Below are 24,586 nucleotides of genomic sequence, written 5' to 3' on the forward strand. Positions count from 1 at the left end.
AGTAACTAACCTGGGTAAAGAAGTTAAAAAATTTGGAAATTGGCATACATTCTAATACATAGTATACTTAGGTAGTTAAAATGCACTTAATGATAGATGGTCTTTGAGGGAAGAAATTGTCAGTAAGTTAAATTTCTGAAATGAAAAAATGAGAGAAAACCCAAGTGAAAATTATGCCTAAATACTGGAACAAAGTTGGAATGAAACAAAATGTCAAGATTGAGTGCAAAATTATACATGAAATGATTTAAGTTCTAGTAAACCGTGTTGGGCCTCAGGTTTGGCTGTGCTGGTTTTCCATGACCAGGTTGCCATCATGAATCTTGGAGCTGGCTCCAGGGAGGCAGTCACCATGGAGGAGGAAGGAAACATGAAACCCAAAATGTGATAGAGAGGAAAATGTCATGTACGTGCACTACTGACTATCTTGAGCTTCTTGCTTCCTTCCTATTTGGGCTTTGCCTGATACATACTGGTGTTACCACCTTTCTATCTCTAACCCAAATATTTACTAACACTTTTTTAGTCTTTTACCCTACACCTTTGAAAAGAATGTTTCTGAAACATACCCAGAGAATGTTTTAACTTGTCTTTTTATAGAAGTCCTGTACCTGTGGGCGTATGAACACAACCAGTAGTCATTGTGGTAGTGGGAAGGAAGCGAGGAATAGAGCAAGAGGTAAATATACTCCTGAATTGGAAACTCTAGTATTCTGTGGAGGAATGAGCAAGAAATCTTCCTCCTACTCTGACTCATGGGAGACAAGGGTCCATCCTCAAACTAGTCCTGCGCTCTCTACCCAGCCCTAACCCTTGTTAGTTCATATACCTCACATCCCTTTTCAAAGCATGGCACTATGAAAAATACCTTGGTTCCGCCCCAGCTTTAGTAACCATTCGCCTTGTGATATTGGGCAAGTCAATTTGCGTCATAGAATTATTGATCCAGAGCTGGAAAGGAAGAGACTTCATGACATCAAGCTAGTTCAGCTACCTGGACCTCACGGTCCTCTGTTTCTAGATAGTCCTCATGTTAGGAGATTCAGTGGACTGGATTTTTTCCTCTTTTAACCCTCCAGATAGATAACACCTTCTGATAAGGCAGATGTCTACCCCTTAATAACAGTACTTAATATACTTTATACTTAGATCTCTACTCCCTTTCTCTCTCTTGGTATCCTCACTAGAGGCCCTAATCTTCTTGTCCCTGACCCAGGCATAGTAAGAGAATCGCCAGCAAATCCCCATAGTATATTGTCTTTCTTGAGGCCCTGACATCATGAAGTTATAGTCAGTCTTGATTTCGGATGAACTTAAACTTTAAATCAAGAATCTTGTAAAATCTCAGATCAGTGCAATTTAAACAGATCTGAAGTCTCACCTGATTATGCTCCATAGAATAAGGTAGATAGAATATAGAAAATATCTCTGAGGATGCTGCAGTTTCAGTCAGTGGTATATCATTTTGACACATCTCTCCTACTCTAGGTCAGGAGTACCCTTTCTCTTTGTATTTAAATAGGTGGATCACAGCTTAAATACAGTTTTGTACATGATTCCAGTGTCATATAATGTTGCCTGCTATTTTCAGCAAGCGTTTTCATGGCAGAGGAGCTTTTTTTTTTTTTAAGGTTAAATTCTATGATTAAGCATGGAGTATTTATAAATACAGTGGATCCTCTTAATGCATTTTAGGATACAACCTACAGCCAACTTACAGGTTTTACCCATGTTATATCACGTGTTTCATGTCTTAAGTTATATTTAATGGAAACAATTTTACCTGCAGTGTAACCAAGTCTGTCTCATAATGAGCTGTAGAATAGTGAGATTTCGCTGAAGAAACTGGGAAATCAGTCTCTTTTTACTCTTCTGTCAACTTCTCTGAGTCACTGGATCTCAAAAAATAAAGCAACATCTATTATTACCACTGATAGCTGTTTGTAGTCTAAAGACAAAAATGAAATACAAAATGAGTGAGTATATTTGAGTCTATTCTTTGTGCTGTGCTAGACTAATTATATTTGGACCAGTATTGACCTTTAGAACCTTTCAGGGCCCTTGAGAATTTTTCTTAATTTGTACAACTGCTTTTTACCTGGGAGGAGAAAGGTTCTTTGTTGTTTAGTGTAAGTATTCCCAACTAGTACAAGGATCTTTAGTTTTACTAAATTGCTACCATTTGGTGTTTTAATTTTTCCAATCCTTAATAGTTTGAGAGCACATAAACGTTTAGCCTACTTCTCTGACTTATTTGTAAGAATTTGGGCCCTAGGAAAAGCCTTTTCTAACTAAGTAGAAAAAAAGAAATGATCCCAAGGTTTCATTTTTCCAGATAAATGACTCAGAAAATTGTTTACCTTAACATGATATGCAACATAATATTCGGTCAATATTCTGATAACTTTGTAAATGTGTATTTCTGGATCTTGTTATTAATTTATGTAATTCAATATTGTAATATTGTACTGGCCTCATTTTGTAAACTTAATATTTTCTTACTGCTAGTAGTAAAAGCACTTTTTTGCAGATGAGGAAACTGAGACTTGGAGGGAATTGCCCTCCCTCACATTACTAATTAGTGGTAGAATTGAACTTGAAACTCCTCTCTTAACTGTGATCTCAGGGAGATGATGGTGAGGGTAAGTGAGTCACAAACTTTGGTGGGGAAAAAAACACCCCAGTGTTGTGTTCTATAGCCAGTCTGTGCGAAAACCTAGGCTCTCTTTACCTTTGCGTCCCCACTCAGAAATCTGCCCCAGGAGAATCAGGAATGGTACCTACCCAAGACACAGAAGAGGGACTTCTCTGCTTGAATTTAGACCTTGTGAAATGTTCCCTTGTGACCCATAGAAATTAGGTCCAATGATAAGATGGCATAGACATGGGCATCTGTAGGCTTCTGGTATTTATTACAGGCCTCTGCAAAAGTCTGATTCACGTGGTTTTAAATGTGTTATGAAGGTGACTTGGGTTAGGAAGGAGCCTGTGGGATGATATGCTGCTTCCTAACATAAGTTCCCAAATTATGCTTGTACTGCCCAAGTCTTGCCGTCTCCCTTCTCTCCTCGGAAACATTCACTGGCTCTTCTGCCTGTAGGATGAAATACAAACTCCTTATCTCTGCAGCTGAGCCCCACTGTCGTTGGACCATACCCTGCCTTTCCAACCTTACTTCATGTAACTCCTGTCTCTCACGTAGGTTCTGCTGAGACTGGACTTTGTGCTGCTTCCCAAATTCCTTCTGGTCCTCTCCTCATCTTGGACTGTTCAATGTAGGTGGAGTTCACTCTGTGTACAAGGCCAGCTCAGGTGCCATCTTTTCTATGAAGCCTTAACTGTGTTACTGTCTTTACCCCTGGGCAATGACCTTTCCCTTAGGGTTCCTTCTGAGTATGCTGTCTGGACTGTACTATCGTGTTATCTTTGGATCAACCTTTGTTGAATGCTGAGAGACTCATCAGCAAGTGGTTAGTCACCAGGTAATTAAAGTTATTTTGCCTCAGAGCTAAGATATGAAGAGGTTGCAGTCTGTACCAGTTAGTGCCCATATCAGTGACACTGCTGTTCTTCCAAAAGCTTCAGGGTTAAAGACCTGTTTGTCTAGAGGGTGGTCTGTATATTGTTTATAGTTTTCTTCATCAGCTCTGCAAATCAGATTTGTAAAGCACTTAATACAATGCTTGGCATGTAGTAGGCACTTAATAAACACTTGTTCCCTCCCTGTGGCTTCCCAAAATCAGTCCTTTACTTAAAAGAATTGGAGATTTTAAGGAAAGAGTGTTAGAATTTTCTATTCTCTTTGATTCCTCATTCAGTACTGAAGCTGAAAGGGAATTAGGTTTTCATGGAGGTTGCTCGGGGTTTCTCAGAAAAACATCAAGGATTCCTTGGGATATGATCTCAGCATTTCAGCCCTAGAACCAAGGGATGGCCCCTGGAAAATCCAGCTTATGCATTCTGAACGTGTGTGGCTGCATTTTTCACAAGGTCCTAAGAAATCCCACCAAGGATTGGTGGTGTGATGAAATCTTAGACTTAGATCTTACAAGGTCTCGTGAACTCCTTGGCCCCAGTTGGTGAACAGTGCAAGTGGGAAAGTCAGTTTTTAGGAGATAAGGAATAAAAAGCCACAGCAGCTTCTTTCTTTCCACATCAAGTTGTGTTTGCATTCCCTTCATCTCTAGAAATAGTTGAGGGGAAGTGCTGTCATCTTGAGACTGCTGCCACTGAGTATCTCCCAAGAACCCGGAGATCTGGGAGGGGCTTGAGATTGAAGCTACTCCATTACCAGCATGGGCTTTTAAAGTAATCTTGTCGGTTGTCATTCAAGATTCCAGAAAGAACATTCTTGTCTAGTAAAAATTTCCAACTTAAACAGCACAAGTTGTGAGACATCTTGTCCTTAAGAGCAAATTATATTGGCTCCCATTTTAATCAGAAGTACAAATTGTGTCACTCTCAAAGGTAACGTTCTTGGCACCAAGGCGGCCTGATTTGGTATCTGTGAGATAAAGTGTAGCAATGGCTACTAGGAGTATTAGACCTACCATCTCCCCAATGAAAAGGTAAATGATTTGTTTCTCTGAAAGGAAGTGAAGTAGCCTTCATATCTGATAATGTGTTTCATGCTTACAAAATAGGGATAGAGATAAGGCCTGGACCTGTGGTATCATTGGTACAAGTTGACCTCTGCCATTGGTAGTCTTGGGAGAGTGGCTGAGGAGCACAAACAAGAAGTGAAACTGCCTAAGGTCACCCGGCCAGTATGTTTCAGAGGCAGGACTTGAACCCAGGTGTTCCTGGCTCTGAGGAGGCCTCTCATTTCACGGTTCCTCACAATCTACTCCCCCATTTTGTCTAATATTTTATCCTAATAGCATTGGCATATGTGTGCCCAGCCTTCGATAAGAATGGAGTAACATACTGAGGTAGAATTTTAGCACCTTTTGCCTTGATCAAGTCACATCTGAAATGTTAGGTACAGTTCTATAGACTTTAAGAAGGATGTTCACTAATAAGTTGGAATTAATTCAGAAGAGAAAAGCCCTGAACAGAAGGAGATTGGAGACAATAATGTGGAATTTGGTGGAAGGAACTGAAGATATTTACCCTGGGGAAGAGAAGGTGGTGGTGGTGTGGGTAGGGATGGGTTGTGTATGTATCTATAACAGCTGTCTTAAAATATTTGAATGGGCTATCTCGAGAGATTAAATTTGATCTTTTACTTGGCCACCGAACTAGGAGTAATGGGTCGAAATGGTAGCAGATTTTTTTAGCTTGCTATCAGGACAAAAAAATGATAGTGATAGTTGACACCTATAATACTTCAAAGCTCACTTTACATATATTCTCTCATTTGCTCCTCTCAGCAACTCTGGGTGGGAGGAGTAGGTGTCACTGTCTTCTCCATTGTACAGATGAGGAAACTGAGGCTTCCAGATGTTGTGACTTGTCCAGACCATTGGAGTTGCCCTAAAGTTGAATGGGCTAATTTGGGAAGTAGTGGAGAACCTCTCATTGGAAATTTACATGTAGAGACTGGATGAATATCATTTTGCCAGGGATGTTGAAGAAGAAATTTCCATTTCTGGTACATGTTTTGTACCAGAGGTCTTTGAGAGATCCCTTCTGAGTCTGAGACATTGTAATAGGTGGTAGTGCAAATACTATAATGCCCTTTTTTTTTTCTTAGAAACAAAAACATGAGAGACGCAGTGATTTGTCACACAGCTAGTAGGTATCCCAGCTGGCTCCAGATTAGTGCTTTTTCCTCCAGTAGTGCTTAGGATGTGGTAACTTGCTAGATTAATTTACACTAGTGGTCTGAAGATATACCTAGGCAACAAACCATTTATTTGGTTTTGGATAGATCAGATGCATCTTTGCTTTTGTTAGATGCTGGTATTTCTTATCTAGTTAGTGATGCTTCTTAGGCAAAAATTCCTCAGCAAAGCTAATTTTAGAGGTGCATTTCTAGTCATGCTTTGATCATCAGTCTTATATTTCCTCACCGTGTGTAATTGAAGCGACCACTAGAGAGCAGAAAAGTGCCTTTGAAAATGTTTATCTTATTTACTATAGCCAGTGAAAATCAAGCAGAGCTTTTGCTTGCTATGACCTGGGTCTTTTGACTTTGAGCAGGAATTTTCCTTTCAGAGCCCAGCATTCTTCCAAAGAAAATACAAAGACTTATCTGTTTTGGAAGGCAAATTCTTGGGTTAGCCAAGGTGTATAGGACCTAGCATAAAGCTGGTGGTTTCCATGCTTATGTGGGTACTAGGTCCTCCAGTGGTACAGATTATAACTCTTCCACACCTTATCCTTTGTGAGTCATGTCCGTATTTTCCCATAAACCCATCCTCTCCATAAAAGTCCTACCCCTAATTGCTAGAGGACAGATCTTTTAATGGCGCATGGGTTGCTGTGTTGCCTTTTGTCTGTTGGTCTGACTATGTCCCTGTTTCTTACTACATGATTGGTTTACCCCTTTATTTCTGATTACACATTCCCTGGATTTCCGTTTGTGACACTTCTTGCTTCTTTGTCATTGTTGGTGATATGTTACATCCTGCTTACATTCAAACATACATTTTTCCACTGCCCTTTAGATTATCTGCAATGTTGACTCTTCAGAGAGTTGTGATGGTCTAAGGTTTTCAGCCACAGTCAAGATTCTATTTAGTTCCTGCTCTCAGGTACTGTGGTAGGTGCTTGAGAATATAGATACTACTGAACTTGGAAAGAGCTTAGGTTCTAATAAGGTGAAAGGCCATTGGTTTTCAGTTAATTACTCATAATTTTGGGGGCTATCTTTTCCTCTCATCAAGGTGTATATTGACAATGACCTTTTATTTTCTAATTTTTCAATTAACAAACATTTAGTTTTTTCTCACTTTAAAAGAAAAATAAAGCACTAACAAATACACATAGCTAATCAAAAGAAATTATCTGCTATACGTGTCCAAAAGTATGTCTCATCCTTCTTGAGTACATCGCCTCTCAGGAGGCAAGTAACATCCATCCTCATCAGTCCTGGAGTCATGGTTTGATATTGCACTAGTCAACAAGAAGTCTTTCAAAGTTGTGTTTGCTTATTTTTTTAATTTATTTTTTATTAATTTATTTTTAGTTTTCAACATTCACTTCCATAAGCTTTTGAGTTTCAAGTTATGTTTGTTCTTACAATGTTTATAACTTGTTCTCTTGGTCCTGCTCACTTCACTTTGCATGAGTTCATATAAGTCTTTTCATGTTTCTCTGAACCCTTTGGTTGTTTCTTGGGGCAAAATAGTATTCTGTTGTACTCAGCATAATTTGTTTAACCATTCCCTGACTGATGGACACTGCTTACCCCATTGTTTGTGGTTGCTGCTACAAAAAGAGATGCTATAAATATTTCTATACGTATGAGTTCTTTTCCTCTTTCCTTGATCTCTTTGGGGTGTAGGTCTAGTGGCTGGGTTAAAGGGTCACAGTTTAGTCACTTTTTGATATAATTCCAAATTACTTTCTAGAATGTCTATGCCAATTCATAGCTCCACCAGCTGTGCATTAACGAATGTTCCCTGTTTTGCCTGTCTGATGGGTATGAGATTAGTGATTTGGAACATTTTTTTTTCATACGGCTGTTGGTAGCTTGAATGTCTTCCATTGAGAACTGTCAGTTCATATCCTTTGAGCATTTATCAGTTGAGGAAAGGATTTTATTCTTATAAATTTGAATCATTTCCTTTTATATTTTGGAATTGAGACATCAGAAACTTATAGATTTTTTTCCTAGTTAACTGTTTTTCCCCCCTAATTTTAGCTGTATTTTTGTTTGTGCAATTTTATGTAACCAAATTGTCCATTTTATCTTCTGTTTGATCATGAACTCTCCCCCTATCCATAGATCTGAAAGAAAATATTTTCCTTGTTCATCTGATTTGTTTATAATAACGTGAACTTTTAAGTCACTATCTGTTTGGAGCTCATCTTGGTATGTTGTGAAATGGACAAGGACTTTTCAAAGGATATAAAATCTTTTGGTTCAAATTTCATATGACATTGGTTAAAAGGTAAGATAGCTCAGCCATCCCAGAGATTTTCTCTTCCAACCCTCTTGTCTATATCTGGGGGAGCTGAGACCCAGACAGGGGCAAGGTCCCATGAGTTAGTAGCAGATAACATAGATCATTCCACTTTTCTGTTAAGACGTCTGTGAGTATGGAGGACAAGCATGTGAATCTTCATTGTATAAAGGAATAAACTGAAGTCCAGAGAGAAATGACTTTCCCCAATATCACTTTGTGAAATAGTGAATAGGGATGTGCCCACCAACACAAAGTAATGAGATAAGCAGAATTAGAACTAAAATGGACTTAGCTTTGATGTCCAGAGGGAGAAGGGAGTTGGGATATCCAAGGCAGGGGGATCTTAACCTCTGTGTCATGGACACCTCTGGCAGTTAGTCTGGTGAAGCCTATGGACCACTTCTTAGGAGAATGTTTTTAAGTGCATAAAATAAAATACAGAGGCATACAAAGGAAACCGATTCTTTTGACATGTCAATATCAAAATATATTTTAAAAATAGATTCATGGACACCCAGTTAAGAACCCTTGATGTAAGGGAAAGTTGAGTAGCATCCTGATTGTTTAAATCTTGGGGCAGAGAAACTATTTTCTGTTGCTTAATGCAGTCTGCATTGATGATCAAAGCTGGAGCTATGCCATCAATACAGTTGATATTATACCGGCTCATCTTTCCCAAACCACATTTTGAAGAGTCCTTGTGAGATTTAACCTTCCTTTGGTAAATACATAGCCTCTCGGGCTTCACTTTCCTCATCTACAAAATGTAGGAAATTGGATTAATGACCTTTAATATTTTGGTTCTAAATCCTTCAGTCTCTCTATCTCACTATGAATACTGACACAATTTGAGAGAGACACTGTTAAATTCCAGATTGATCCTCATTAGGCTTTGCTGGGTAATTGACCTGCTTCAACCGCTGATAGAGACCCGTCTAAACGTGGTTATCCTCCATTACTTGGGGGAATGAACCAAACACCAACTGCTAGCAGTTGATGCTGTTTCACAGTTAACCAGTAATAAACCACAGAACAGAACTGAAGCAGCCTTTTCTCTGGCCAAGTCAATTACTGTTTTTCCCCTAGTTTTAATCCTTCCTGGCCTGTCCCCAGCTGCGTTTAACACCGATGACCTCTAAATTCCTCTTCGGATGTCTTCAGTGCCACGTTTCTGCTGCTTCTGTGTGCTTTGTTTCCTCCTGGCTCCCCTGCTTCCTCTTGATTCAGGCTTTAAGTATTTCCCCAAGCCTCAAGCTTAGGGCCTTCTGGTTTTCCTTTTTCTATGCCTAATAGACTGTTGTGGCGTCAGCTTCTACTCGAGGTAGCCATGTGGTACAGTGGATAGAGAGAGCACTGGATTTGAGTTAGTTAAGACCGGAATTCAGGGCCTGCCCCTCTCAGTTACTGTGTAACTTGGAATGAGTCCGTTAAGTTTCAATTTCCTGGTCTCCAAAATGGGGATGATAATAATAGCACCCATTTCACAGGATTGTTGTAAGGATCAAATGAGATAATGTATGCAAAAGCAATTTACAAACCTTAAAGTGCTGTGTAAATAAAATGCTAGTTCTTATCATTATCAACATCGTTATTGTCATTATTACCATATCCACATATTCCCTGGTCTGCTTCCATCTGGGTCTCACCGTCTTTCTGGTATCATATCTCTGATTGCCTAGAGGATGCATGAACCTTAATATTAAACCAAAATTATTCTTTTTCTTCTGTGCTGCACCCCTCACTCTTCCCCATTAGCTTTCCACTCTATCTTTACATACATAAGGCATTGCCTTATTGGTGGCCCAGCTGCAGAAAAAACCATGAGGGGAGTTTTTTACTCCCCTCCCATCCAACAGTGTATTAAACCTTGCTGATGTCCATCACGTTCTTTCCTTTTACATTTGTAAATGGTCACCATAGTCACGAGAGCAGTCTAGGATTTAACTTTTTTTCCCTGAATTACTGCAACTGCCTCAGCAGTTTGACCTGGTCAAAATTTCTTCTCATACTGATCTAGCTGATGTTTTTCTTTAAACGCTCTTTGTGAGCTCCTAAATTCACCTTTCCTGACATCACCAGCACTTAGCACAGTGCCTGGCCCATAGTAGGCACTAAATAAATGTTTTATCAGGTCAAATCAACCTTGGCATTCAAGGACTTCTATCAGATGCCTCCCTCCCGTCCCATTTCCGTTTTCCCTCACTTTTCCTTTCCAGAACTATTTACTCTTATTACTACCCAGCCTGGATCCTGCCCAATTTAACCAGCTTGTTATCTCCTACTTAAAAGTTGTTTATTTCTAGTACTGTGCCTTTGTAAGTTATTTCCTGAATGTGCAACGTTCTTTCTTTTCCATGCTTTCCTTGCTCTGATAGCAGAGTTTGCTACCCTTGAGCACTTCATTACTTTATTACCACATTGTCTTTATTGATATTTTACTTTATATGTGCCTTGTTGGGGAAGTGGGGAGGATTGGGCTCCCCAGCTAGATTTTAAGTTTCTCACAGGCAAGGAGCCTGTCCTCTTTCCAACGTTTTTTACCTCCCAAAACCCTGAATAGAATTCTTTGGTAGTTAGCAGGTTGGTGAGGGAGGACAACGGAGTAAAAAGAGCACTGGGGCAACTAGGTGGTGCAGTGGATAGAGCACTAGCCCTGAAACCAGGAGGACCTGAGTTCAAATGCAGCCTCAGACTAAACACTTGACACTTACTAACTCTGTGACTCTGGGCAAGTCACTTAACCCCAATTGCCTTAAAAAAAGAAAAAAATAAACAGAAGAGCACTGGATGGGAATCAGGAGACTGAGTCCTCCCCCAACACCACCACTAACTTACCTGTGTGACCCACAGAAAGACACTTTCCCCAAGTCCCTCACTTCCTTTCTCTGCAAGAGAGTATGTTAGATTTGAATGACCAAGTTTTTGCTGTAATATCGTGTGTAAGTGAAGTCTGTGATGTCTTAAGATTGGGTTGAAGAATAATACCTCACCAGGTGTTTTTCCCCTCTGAAGAAACATCAGCCAAATGATAGATGTGTGTGGGAGTGGAGAGGAGTGTTTGAAGAAGATTGGTCTCTTCCAAATGAGTCATGTCTGTCATTCCTAGAGTTTAGGGAGCAAATTAAAGATTGACATGGGTTGGGTTTCTCATGGCAGAAATATTCAAATTAGATAACATTTCAACAAATAGCATAGCCAGATTCACTACTTCCCCCCTCCTTTGCCCCAAATTCTGGGTGCCTAATTAAGGCTTACTTGCTTTGTTCTACCACAAATTCTAGTATGGAAAATGAATTTAGACAGTCCTTGAGTACTTTTGAAGGATTTGATCTGTTATCTATTGTGGTCTGGAGACGACGCCTCAAGTAAGCGGTCTAAACTTTTGCTGTATGTGAATTGTTGAAAGAACTGGGTGGGGGGGGGATATTTATTTTGGAAAAGAAAAGATTGGGGGGAGAAATTGTCATCATTTTCAAATATCTGGAGGTTATCAATCAATTAGTCAAAAGCATTTATTAAGTTCTTAACTCTTTACCAAACCAGATATTGTAGATACCAATTAAAAATTAAGCCATCTGTTGGAGAGGAGTTAGGATTAGGGGTCAGAGAAGGCAGATGCTAAGGGCTGCCCCATATCAAATAGGCTGCTTTGGGAGATGATGATGACAGTGAGGATGACGATAACTACATTTATATAGTGCTTTAAGGTATTTTCCTTATAATAATATAAGGAATATTATATATTATATAATATTCCTGTAAAGGAAGTGTTGTAAATATTCCCATCTAACAAATAATGGAATATAGACTAATCTATGGTCACATTGCCATTGGAGTACTCAGCCAGGTCTCCCAACTCCTAACACTCATTAGGTCCTTGCCATTATCTCATCTCTGAAGGGAGGCCGAATGATTGCTTATCAGGTCTGTTGTAGAAGGGATTCCTTCAAGTTAGGAGTTGGATTAAGTTACTTCTCAGTTCCAGCACTGAGGTTCTGTTATGTTAATTCTGGGTCTCCAGTCCCTAGGACTTGGTTCTCCTTCGTCTTCCTTGGATGTTACCATCCTCCACTTCTCTAGTCCCTGTGGGGCCATGCTTTAGCCCTCTAATTAGACTTTGGGGACTTTAGCAGTATCCTCTCCAAGGATACCTTAGGCAGGCAAGGAACTAACAAGTCCATTTTCTTCAAAGCCCAGAAGATCCCCAAACTGCCTGTAGTCAAGAGAGTACATGTCTAAGCATGTGCCTTCCTTCAGTATTACTAGGAACCTAACTTAATTGGAAAGTGACGTGCCCCTTGTTACATGGGGAGAAAATGATAGACCTGTGACAAGAACCCATGTCTTCTGGCTTCCAGACCATTCTCAAGTCAAAGCCACAGAACTTTTTTTTTTTTCTTAAAGGGAAAATGATATGAGGTCAAAGACCTAGTTCTCTCAAGACAATGATAAAGGCAGAGTCCACAGGAGTCAAATCCTGACTCTTCTACTTAATACCTGAATGACCTGGAATGGAACATGGTTCTGAGACCCTATGAAAGTCCCCTTTACACGGTATGAGAAGGAACATTTCTCATTCTGAATTCTATGGCAGCCAAGACCAGAGTCTACCTCTCTTAATTCCCATTGTGATACTCTTTCCCTATAAGTAATTGGGGTCTTGTTCCAAAAGCTACTGTAATAAAGCATAGATTTGGGAGAAATGTTTGACTTTTGCCAGGAAGTAAAACCTAGGAATTGAGGGAAATGAAAAATGTGAATTTGCTACTATCTGTTTTCCATTGTCAAAGAACATTTAGTGGGGCTAATGTAAAGAAAGAAAAGTCCCTGCCCTCCAGGAGTTCCTATTCTAGTGGGGGAGATAACTTGTAAATAACAGTGTGAACAGGGTGTACCCTGAGTAGTTGGAAGGTAATCCCTGTAGGGAAGATAGCAACCTCCTGCAGGAGATGGAATTTAAGCAGAGCTTGAAGGAAACCAGGGAAGCTGAGAGGCAGAGGTTAGGAGTCGGCAGAGCATTCTAGGGCTGGGGGGCAGACAGCCAAGGAAAGGGCCCAGAATGTAGTGTTTGGAGAACTGCCAGCGGACCAGGGTTACTTGATTATAGAGTCCATGGAAAAGTGTGAGTTGTAAAAAGACTGGAACAGTAGGAAGGGGTTAACTTAGCTTTTGAATGCTGGATGGGTAATTTGATATTTTGTCTCAGAGGCAGTAGGTGACCAGGTTAGACAGCTTTAGGAGTAAAACACAGCTGAATGGAAGTTGGAGTGGAGTGGGGATAAATGAGGCAGAACAGACAGTTTTTGTAATACAGGAGAAAAGTTGATAAGGGCCTGAACCAGGTTGTAGCTGAATCGGATGAGAGGAGAGAAGGGGTCCAAATGGAGCATTGTGAAGGGAGAATGGGATGTGGGGAGCGAGAACGAAGAATGGAGGACACGAAGGTGTGAGCCTGGGTGACTTAGAGGATGGTGGTACCTCGTACCTACCTCCAAAGGGAAGTTTAGAAGCAGGTCAGGGTCTGAGGGCATGGTTCAAGAGGAAAGATAATGAGTTCTGTTTTGGACATGTTGAGTTTGAGATGTCTCTGGGATATCCTATTTAAGGTATCCAAAAAAAGGATGGTGAAACCCACGCTGGAGCTCAGGAGAGAGACTAGGGTTGGATTTATAGATGCAGCAATTCTCAGCACGTTAAGTGGTAATGGAACCTGTGGAAACTGATGGATCGATCACTAAGCCAGCTAGCACTAAAGGAAGAGACAAGGACCAGGACAGAGCCTTGAGGGATGACACCCGTGATGCGTGGGCATGACTTGAATGAAGATCTAACAAGGAAGATTGAGAAAAGCAGTGATCTAACAAGTAGGAAGAGAACCAGGAGACAGCTGTGACACAAACCCAAACAGGAGAGTTTCCAGGATTGTGTGGTAAACAGTATCGAATGCTGCAGTGATCAAGAAGCATGAGGACCGCTAACAAGTTTTCCCTGTCCTTCCTCCTTTGTTCCGTGGCATAATCCTTCCCCCCTCCCTTTCCTGTCCTTCATTAAAATAGAACAAAACCACTTCCAAGCCCTGTGTCTTATTTAGCTCCTTTTATGATCTCTGAAGACGTAATGGTTCTGAAGGGATGCTTGTAGCGTGGGTAACTGTGGAGACAGCAGTTTCAGTGGAATGGTGAATTTGCAGTGGGGTTAAAGAAATAGAGGAAAGTGGTGTCACTGAGTACAGATAGCTCTGTCAAGCCGGGAAGGGGGGAAGACAGGATGAGAGTTGGGGAGGATAGGGAGACATGGCTGTGTTTGTAGGAAGCGCAGAAGGAGTCGGAAGAGAAGCAGAGCTTGATGATAAGAGCACTAGGATGATAGTGGACAGAAGCTTATTTAGAAGACAGGAGGGGATGGGACCAAGGGTCTGTGTAGAGGTTTGGCCTTGGTAAGGAGGCGGCCACCTCTTTATCAGAGAGGAGGGAAGGAGCACAGAAGGGGATGACATTTGTGATGGCAGATCAGCAAGCAGGGGAAGGAGGCAGAGAGAGAAAGAGAGAGAGTGTGTGTGTGTGTAAAATAAGAGGCCAGATCCTCAGCAGAGAGTCTCAGTGCACCCTTGAGAAGAGAAGAAAGGTTTTGGAACAGCCAAGATGGAGAGTAGGATAGTGAAGTGATTAGGAAGGAAGTGGATGATTGCTCTGCTACTTTCTTTTGCACTCATTCTTCCTGTCCATGGCCTTGTATTCAATTCAGCTGTGTTAAACGTGAATCAAGATTTCTCTATACAGCACTGTGAGCTGGGGTGATTTTTTTTTTACATGTTGGTTTTACTTCCTACTTCGCAGGGTTGTTGTAAACTTTCAGGCACTTGTAGACCTTGGTCAGGCTTGCTATTTAGCACCTGTTAGAGTGATTCAGAGCCCCAAAAGGTCAAACAGACAATCCTTTTAGCAAAATCCTATTCCAGTACCCTCAGGTAGAAACAGTTCTCAAGGTATTTAAAAAGCAGTTCTGGGAAGATTAAAAAAAGTAAAAATAAAAACAGCTGACAAGAGGGTTAGGACATTGTCCTGGGATCTTCTGAGTTCTCCACTGGAAACCCAAGGACTGTTTTTATCCCTTTTTTGCCCAAAGGTCTAGGCCCCACATCAATCTGCCTGGCTACCAAGATAATGCATACTGCCCCAGGGTTGCGCAGCAACTTCTTTGCTTGCATCAATCCCACCTCAAGATGCGGGAATATGGGGAAAGTGGGATTGTTATAACTCTGGCCTCCCCAGTTCCACCAGCATGCTGGTCTACAACAAGATGGGAATTGTTGCGGTTTTGGTCATTCAAGGGATCCTTGTTTTTTTTTTGTTGGTTGAGTGCTTTTTGTGTCCGTGAAAATCGTAACCCTCCCTCTGCTTCAGCAGGTGATCTTTATGAATTGCTGCAGCCTGGAATTTTTTTTTATGGTTGAGAAAGGCAAGTGTTTTCTCACTTAGCCAAGCAGGTCCCTGGATTGTATACAACCAGTCCACTGCCATTTATAAAAAGCTGGAAGCCCTTCCAGCTTGGCCAGAGCTCATTCTGATGGCTTACTTTTTTTTAGAGCTCGGAATCCCCTTCATACCTAGATGTACCAGCAGTGAAAGGGAGGTCTTGAGTAGAGGTTGAGTCTTCTGGTACTTCCAAGGATCAGCCATTTTGTGAGTGAGGACTCTCTCCACCACTACAGGTCACAGCCTCTAACTTAAAACATACTCCTGAAAGTTCCTACTGCTAAAAAAAACCAAAACAAAACAAACACAAACATGTGCTTCCGATTTGTTCTGTGTCTAGCCAGGGGACTGCTCTGACGATGGACACGGCATCTACCCCAGCCTATTCTCAGGGGCACCTGCCAGAATTGGTGCTTCAGGTATGACTTCAAGAACCCCAGGTCAACTCAGTGTCATGGTGAGGACTCTAGTGGAGGGTTGTCCTCATGTTTGCTTTGGAAGGGGAAAGAACTGAAGAGATTCTGTGACTCCTGGGAGAGGTCCTTTTTGGTTTGATTCCCTTCTGCACAACAAGCATTTATTAAGCTCTTGCTGTGTGCCAGGCTCTGTACAAGGTGCTAGGGGTACAAAGACTAAAAACGTGAAACAAGCAAACAACATTTTCAAGTGTGTACAAGATGTGTACTTGGTAAAAACAGAAGTTACTGTTATTTACTAACTAACAGGGCACTAATGACCAGCATGGGGAAGGCCTCCTCTATGTCTCAGGACCTGAGCTGCGTTTTGAAGGAAGCTAGGGATTCTGGGGAGAAAAGGTGAGCAAGGTAGAGGGGCAAAATGATAACAAAAAAAATGAGTATAGAATGCCGATGGATCTCTGATCTCTTTGATGCTTGGGTATCACTTAAGTGGAGGGAGAGGGGTTTACAAAAGAATTGATTGATGTAGGTACAAAGCCATAATCTGGGTCTCTGATTTCAAGGTTTCCAGTCTCATGGGATATCTTTGCTTTTACCTTTGTGTCAGTTTTAAAATTTAAAGTATTAGCCAACAAATTGGTAGTGTGTATTTGTAAGACTTAACTGAGAGTAAATTTACTTCCTGACTAATGGATCAGATCCTAGGATATTACAAAGGGCTTGATAGGAAGCTGAGATATCTGGGTTAGTTGATGGTCTGGCTCGCTGGTTGTATTTGGACCTTCGTTGGCATGAGGGTACCGTGGATTCCAGCAAATGGGCCTGAGAAGATTAGAGGGAAAGGCGCTTCAAAATTTTCTTTTACTTTGTGACTCTTCTGTCCTGTCTCCTCCCCCAATTCCCATGGCAGGTATTTATTGGATATTAATGAAGTGCTTTGTTTCCTATTTCTTGATTCTGCATTTCCTTCTTTTCAAAATGGTACAACAACCCTTGGAGGAGGAAACTTTGCTGGGAAACTAATCAGAGGAGATTTGGGGAATTCGTAAAAAAATAGTTTAGGATCCCTAATGCCACTGTGTCAGAATGGACTATTTCAATTCTAACTTATTTTGGGAAAACTCACTAGGAATCCTTTAGCTCTGGAATTTGGACTTGAAAATGTTCTTTCTGCCATTTATTTAAATACATTTTAGGCCTCCTTCAGTCCAGGACATCAGAAGCTTAGGGATCTAATGACTGGTAAGTCATTTTGTTTGCCTTTCATGTTTTAACTCAACTATAGAAGAATTTTCTGTTAGTTTTGTTTGCTTTTTTTCTTTTTTACTAAGACATTTCAGTCTGTTTACAGCTGTTAACAGAAGATCACTCTACTAAGTCGGAATTTGTTTAGTAGCTATCTCAGGGTGCTGAGCCTCAGAAGACAGGGTTATAGAGCACAGTATGAGGCGTATTTTAGAGGACTTAGGAAGGTCTTTTTTTCCTACTTACTTTACTTCTTTGTCTCCATTCATTCCAGAAGTTATGATAAGCCGTGTATTTTAAACATCAGCAATAGTAGATGTTTTAAATGAACTTCTCTTGTATTTCCATGAATGTGGTACCAAATGTCTCAATGAGAAATACCCAGAATCATGACTTTTTTTTAAAGATCAGAAAATGCTTTCATGTCTTAAAAGGGAATGCTTCTGATCTGTGTTCTGTAAGAACCATAAAAGAATGGGAGAGCTATCCTGGGACCTTCAAACCTACTGGGAGGAACTTCAGCTACCACCTAGTTCAACCAAACGTCTTCTGTGACAGAGGAGGAAACTGTCCCCGAGGGGGACAGGTGTTAGATGGAAGTTCACAAGGTCAGTTAAAGGCAAAGATTTGATTAGAACCCAGGTCTCCTGACTCCCAGTCCAATGCTTTTCTATCATGTTCCCAGTGATCATTTGATCTTAAATTATATGTTCGAGTCTTGGATTATTTTAAGTCCGAGTGATTAGCAAAGCTTAATTTATGCAAGTTTATCTTTCTGTGTATTTTTATTTTGGCCAAAAATACGTTGAACCACTAAACTAGTTATCTTGCTAGTTTGAAGATGAGATTAAATCTTTTAATACTAAAACTATTTGGCTGTTCTGTCAATGACTTCAGTTGTTTGGTTGCAGTTTTACTAAAGTAGATATTAACAGAAAACACCTGGTTTAATTCATATAGAAAGAAGGACCCACTAACTATATGAGATTTAGCTCTTAGAACTCTGGAGCTGGAAAGAAGAATCTTAGAGATCATCGACTCCAGTCATTTATCAGATGTTTAGGGCCAGGAACCATTCATATCCCATCCAGCTTTGCTGATGTCCTTTCTTCAAATGTTTTTCTGTTGACTTAGAACTGTGATTTGCATTCTGATACAGGAGTGTAATGGAAGACCCTATGGTAGAGATTTATACCTTAAGGTCCATGGAGTCAGTGAACTTGTATGTGAACAAAATGACATCTTTATTTTCATGCACCTCTAACTCAAATTTAGCATTAAAAAATATTATCTTGAGAAGGAATCCAGATTGCCAAAGGGGTCTGTGACTCCTGAAAAAAGGTTCAGAACCCAGGCCCAACAGGGCCCTGATCCTTCTACTCCAGTCTTTCCCCTCTTGAGTTGTTTCAAAAGATTGTATAGATTAGAACATTTATTTTTACATGTAACAGATTCACCACTTCAGTACTTTTCATGGTATACCTTACTTGATGTAGTCAAATGACACGTCTCCTGACTTCAGGGTTCTAGGATTTTCTCATGAGCATCCACAGCACTCCTATTTCAGAGGTGGTCTGGGAGGGTTATTATGTCAGAAAAATTTATTACTGTGAAGCCACCTTCATGACGAACTTCTCCCCACATTAGCTAAGGTTAGTTCTTGAAGAACAGACATTTCCTGTCACCATTCTGCACTGGGAACCTTTCCAAGCTTGATGTAGCATCTGCTGTGGCTCTTTGGTCTGGCCATTGAGAGCTCAAGGTCAGTGCTGCATCATGATAAGGCATCATAGCAGGACTTTAGTGGACTTTTTAAAAATTAAAATTAATTTATTACCACAAATTTTAGCACATTTTTACATCAAGGAAATAATCTGAAATTTAAATGGTTTTAAAAAAACAAATCCTGGAGTTGCTAAATGAGAAAATTGTTTGACTATAGTTCATTTAGAGTAGAATTTACTGGTAGAAAAACAGAGTGTCTCTTAGGAGAAAGAGGGTGAAGTGGATAGAACACTGAATTTGGAGTCTTAAGACTTGGTTTCAAAGCTTGGCTCTGCCATTTGTATGATGTTGGACAAGTTCCTTCTACTCTATGGGCCTCTGTTTTCTTGTCTTTAAAGTGATTGGATTGTCCTCACAGGTCCCTTCCAACTTAAGATCATATGATATAAAGAAAAGCTGGATTCTTTAGGAGTTATTGGAAAATACATATATATGCCTAAGGTAGCATTTTTCTTTTGTAACTCCTTTGGTTTCATGTAACATGATATAGAAACTTAAAAGGACCTTGGAGATCATGTAGTCTCTCTCACTCCCTTAGTTTAAAGAGAAAATGACTGAGGCCCAGGAAAGGGAAGTGATTTACCTAATGTAGCTACTGACTGGCAGGAATGAGAACTGGAACCCAGGAACGTGTTATTAGGTGCCTGTTTAAAGTCATTCAGGAGTCTCTGATACTCACACAATGATGATGACATACTCCCCTCCTCCCCTTGCTTAATTAGACTATCACTTAAAAGTTGCTATAGTTGAAAATTCATCTGTCTCCCAGGTGACCAGCCTCTTTGGACTTAAGTCAGATGACAGATGCCATCAACAGATGTGTCCATGTCCCCACACCAACAAGAATCTGAAGCTTTTCCAGTTTAATAGAAACTAAGCTTGGACTACACTGGCCTTGACCCGGGGCCACATCCACACCACAGAACATAGATGGGGTTTGGAGAGTGGGGTAGTGGTTGGGTTACATTCAGAAAGGATTCTCCCAAGGATCCTTTGGATAAGGCTTCCTCAGTCTGCTTAAATGTCATCTTACATATTTTAAGGGAGAAGATAGAGGTAAAGAAGTAGTGATTGCTAATTGAAACACAGTCAGAAATGAAGAAAAGAAAAAAAATCTTAGAAATAACCTAATTTGGTTTAATACAAAGTGAATTTATACACACAGCTATTAGCCAAACCTTAACTGCCACATAAAATGAGAGAAACAGTGGCATAGGTGATTGATGAAGATTATATCTGTCCTGGCTTGGGTTTTCTTGCTTTCTTCAGTGACCTAATATTGCATCCCTAAATACAGTAGATGTGGCCACTGGTGACATGGGGAATGAGTGAGAGTATTAGATGGGTAAGGACACAATTCTTCACCTCTGTGAGAAAAAGAATTCACATATGGGGCCAAGGTATCATCTTTAAGTAGGTATTGACCCTGCCTACCCCTTTTAATAGTGCTGAACCTTGGGCTTAAATCAAATTACAGTATATTTACTACTTCTCTGTTCTTGGAATTACTGTAATTTAATGCTTCGATTGGTCTGCATTCTCCTATAGTTCTTCCCTCCACTGGCACAGGGATCAAATCCCCATTATGCCTCCTCACCCTGTGTGATCCTTGTTCATGCTTCCCCATAGGTGTTCTAAGGGGTACCTGCTGGAGACCTTCCCTTCATTTTTTCAACATCTTAAAGGTACTTTTGGTCAGTCAAAATCTGTCTCATTTTGCTGTTATGACCAGACCTGTATGTCCAAAGTAACCCCTTTATGTTACTTCTCCACAAATGATTTTTGTGATGCAAGATCTAAATACATAAATATTAAAAATGTATGCTTAGATTTACTTGGAGGAACTGTCAATTTCGTGAGGGCAGATAATAACCTACTCTCAAATATTTTACAGTGATGGAAAAGAAAGTGTAGAAAATCCTCAAAGCCCCTTTAATTGACTTTGGAATATGTTTGAAATTTATTTTGGAGTATGAATGATGCCATTCCACTAATGTTCTCTAGACAAAAGATGAAACTCAGACCTCAGGGACCTAGGAGACTTCATTTCCCCCATCTGATACTTGATGAAGAAAGCAGACTTTCTCAGACCAATGCAAAACTCCTCACACAAACCTCTGGAGTAGGGAAGGTAGTCTTTCTACCTTCCTCTTTTTTTCTCATTCAGAGTCAGTGGAGCCTGTCAAGATGTCAGCAAAGGTGTGTGATTTAGCAAATGAAGTGCTTTCCTTAGTGAGCTTGGAAGCTCAACAAAGCATGTGTTTGGAGAAAAGGAACTGTCACTGAGTATGAAAATTTGTTCTGGAGAATAACACACATTTCACATTTACAAAGTACTTTTCCTCATGACCCTGTGAGGCAGGGAGAAGACTTCACACTGTTCTAGAGAATGAACCATTTCAGACTGAATCCCTCATTGCATCAAACTTTGTTGAAGCTACAGAAAATACGCTCTTCAGGAGCCTTCTCCAGTGCCCCCTGAGGTTCTCAGGACACTCTTGCGAAGGAAAAACTGGCACATCCCAGCAGGCTGGAGGACCTTGGAGTAAGGCTCTGGCAATGTGTCTGTCCTTGGACTAGCCTGACTGAGGTCACATGCTCTTCACCGAGAGGTTCACCACAAACTGATGCTTTTTTTTTTCCCCAACCATTTAGTAACTTGTGAAGTTGTAGAAACCCTGGGAAGGGGGTCATGAACTGTGTTGGGAAAAGATTGGACAAAATCACGAATCTTTCATATAGAAAAAATAGAATGCATCAGAGCAAGAAAGTCTACCAGGTCTACTCGTCAATGCTCCTTTGTTTGGGACACAGTCCGAGACTGTACCTCATTTATACTGTTCGTCTTATTTAAGCCAGGTGATCAGTCTGTCCCATGCCCTGCTTGGAGAGTGACTAGAGAACTCCCTGTTAGGAATGGAAATGTGAAAGGGTGACATTTTGGTTGCCTTTTGTGTTTTTCTATAGAACTGTGGATCTGGGAGGGATCTTGGAGTATGGAATGTTAGAGCAGCAGGGACTTCCTTCTAGATCACCTGGTTAGAGATCACTCCATCATTCTGCTGATGAGGAAATGACCTGGGAGCAAGGAAGGTCAGGATCTTAACTGCTAGTTAGTGGCAGAGCCAAGACTGGGACACAGGCCTTGTGACTCCCATGTATGGGCCCGTCTTCTTTTTAGAGCTTCTCTAAGAATTCTGGTGCTTTTCTCATCATTCCTTTACACAGGGTTGTGGGAGAGGGGTCTTTTTTTATCTTTTCATATTGTTTACCTTTTTTTTTTGTCCTCGAACCAGGTCCTAGTTTTTCTGGGTTTTTTCTGTGTTTTTTTTGTTTGTTTTTTGTTTTTAGGCAATTGGGGTTAAGTGACTTGCCCAGGGTCACACAGCTAGTAAGTGTCAAGTGTTTGGTCTAGGGCTGGATTTAAACTCGGGTCCTCCTGACTTCAGGACCGGTGCTCTATCCATTGCGCCAACTAGCTGCCCTGACCAGGTCGTATTGATTGGTTATTCTTTGAACTTGGTTTTGCTTTCTTTCCTTTTGAAAAAATAGGTTAATATGAACCTTTTCCTTCCCCCTTCCCCTTGTCCTTCACCTAAATCTGACACGAGGAGCAGATTTTACTGAGTTCAGGACTTGATTCTCCCCTCCTCTGGATAGGAACAGAAGGCAGAGAGGCCTAGAAGTTTTATTGAAGAATAGAGTATAAGACAATTCGCTGGGTTAATAATTATAGCTTTGAGGGTTTTGGATGCCCTTTACATTCATTATCATTTCTTGCCTGGGACATGCATACTGGATGACCTCAATAAGCCTTTTCTCAAGGCCTCAGTTTCTTCATGTGTAAAATGAGACCATTAAATTGGACAATCTCTAAGGTCTTTCTCAGCTTTGACGTATCCGACCCATGCTTTCCTGGTAATTCCTGGCTGTGGCATTACATGTCTTTCACATTTATGAACTGCCAGGCAAAGGAGAGTAGTGGTATAGCATTAGATAATTGGGGGATGGGGGTATGTGTGTATGGAATGAGTCAGAAAGAGAAGGGATAGGAGTAGGCAGCATCTCAGGACTAGACTTTCCATCTTTTTTTTTTTTTTTTGCTTTTAGTTGAATCATTGTGGCTCTGATTAATATTCTGCCCAACTTCCTCAGGCTTATGAAAATGTCACCAAGCCCATAGCTTCAGATTCTCCTGAGGCATCGATAGTTTTATAGGCCAATATTATTTCCATTTTGAGCTGCTGGCTAAATTCAGGTGAGATAAACCCTCTAAATTGTGCTACCCTCCCTGTTTCATCCTTCACTGCTAATGGTGGCTGTAATGAGGTAGAGGAAGATGGCCTTCTGACCCCAGGATCAGTTGAGCTACCTGACTCCATGATCCAGAATTGCCAAACCTAGGGCAGACAACTTTGTGTACCCATGTTTCTATCTTCTTTCATGCCCTTTCAGGAAAATAGTTGACTATGGAGCTTTGGACTAGTAGTCAGGCACTCTAGGTTCTAGACTTGGCTTTGCCACCAATTTGCCTTGGGACAAGTGAATCACTAGCTCTCAAAGAGCCCCCAAAGGGCCTCTGGTTTTTTCTACTTCCTGTAAAATGAGGGCCTTGAACTAGATGAGCTCCAAAGTCCCTGGTTCCAGCTCTAAATCCTGCATGCTCCGAATTTCTTCCAGTGCATCTCCTCTGCCCCCTTTGTAGTCCCCAAACTTTTGCTTCCTCTGAGCGTAAACATGGTCGGTAGTTTGTCAGTAAGTGAATATATGAGCTGGGGTCAGTAAGGAATGAAATAATTTTTCTTGGGGTCTTCATTAGCTGTTAGGAAAATGGGTGTTGCTCTCCCAGCTGACCTTGCCCTTGAATTTGTGTGAAAGTGAAGATTCTTCCTTTAAAAGCATAAGGACTTCTCTCTAGATCAATGTAGGAATGCGGTTAGGTTCTCATGACAAAAGGAATTCTGGCTGTTTAGTTAAAATGTGGAAAACAGGATTCTTGCTGCTAATAATCCAAAGTCAGAGTATCCAGATTTCTCCATTAACAATTCCACATTGTGTATTTGTTTCTTCCCTTTTCTCTGTATCCAAGCCAAGGTTTTAGAGGCCACGTGCTGCTATGGAAAGAGAAGTGAATGAGGGATTAGGAAACCTGGGCTGCAACCCTAGTATTGCCTCTGAAAAGATGTCTCACTGGGCAAGTCTCTTCTCCCAGCTCTCAGTTTCCTGCAAATGGGGCTGAGCCCCTTCTGGCTTTGATTGTCAGTTCAGCTCGGCAGAGCAGAGGGCTGGGCCTGGGAGACCTGGCTTCTCATCCTGCCTGATGCGCTTAGTTAGCTGCATGTGACCATGGGCGAGTCACTTATGCTGTAAAAAGCTCTTATTTCTTCCTGTATGAAAAGGAGATGATACTGGTATACTTGCTTCACGGGGTTGTCATGAGGAAAATAACTTTGTAAATCTCAGACATTCACCTAAGTCATAACTGCCTCATTCATTCACTCACTCTCCCTTCCTTCCTTTCTTCTTTCTTTCTTTCTTTCTTTCTTTCTTTCTTTCTTTCTTTCTTTCTTTCTTTCTTTCTTTCTTT

The sequence above is a fragment of the Vombatus ursinus genome, unplaced genomic scaffold, assembly GCF_900497805.2.
Source record: "Vombatus ursinus unplaced genomic scaffold, bare-nosed wombat genome assembly UNPS02014859.1, whole genome shotgun sequence".
Classification (NCBI taxonomy): Eukaryota; Metazoa; Chordata; class Mammalia; order Diprotodontia; family Vombatidae; genus Vombatus; species Vombatus ursinus.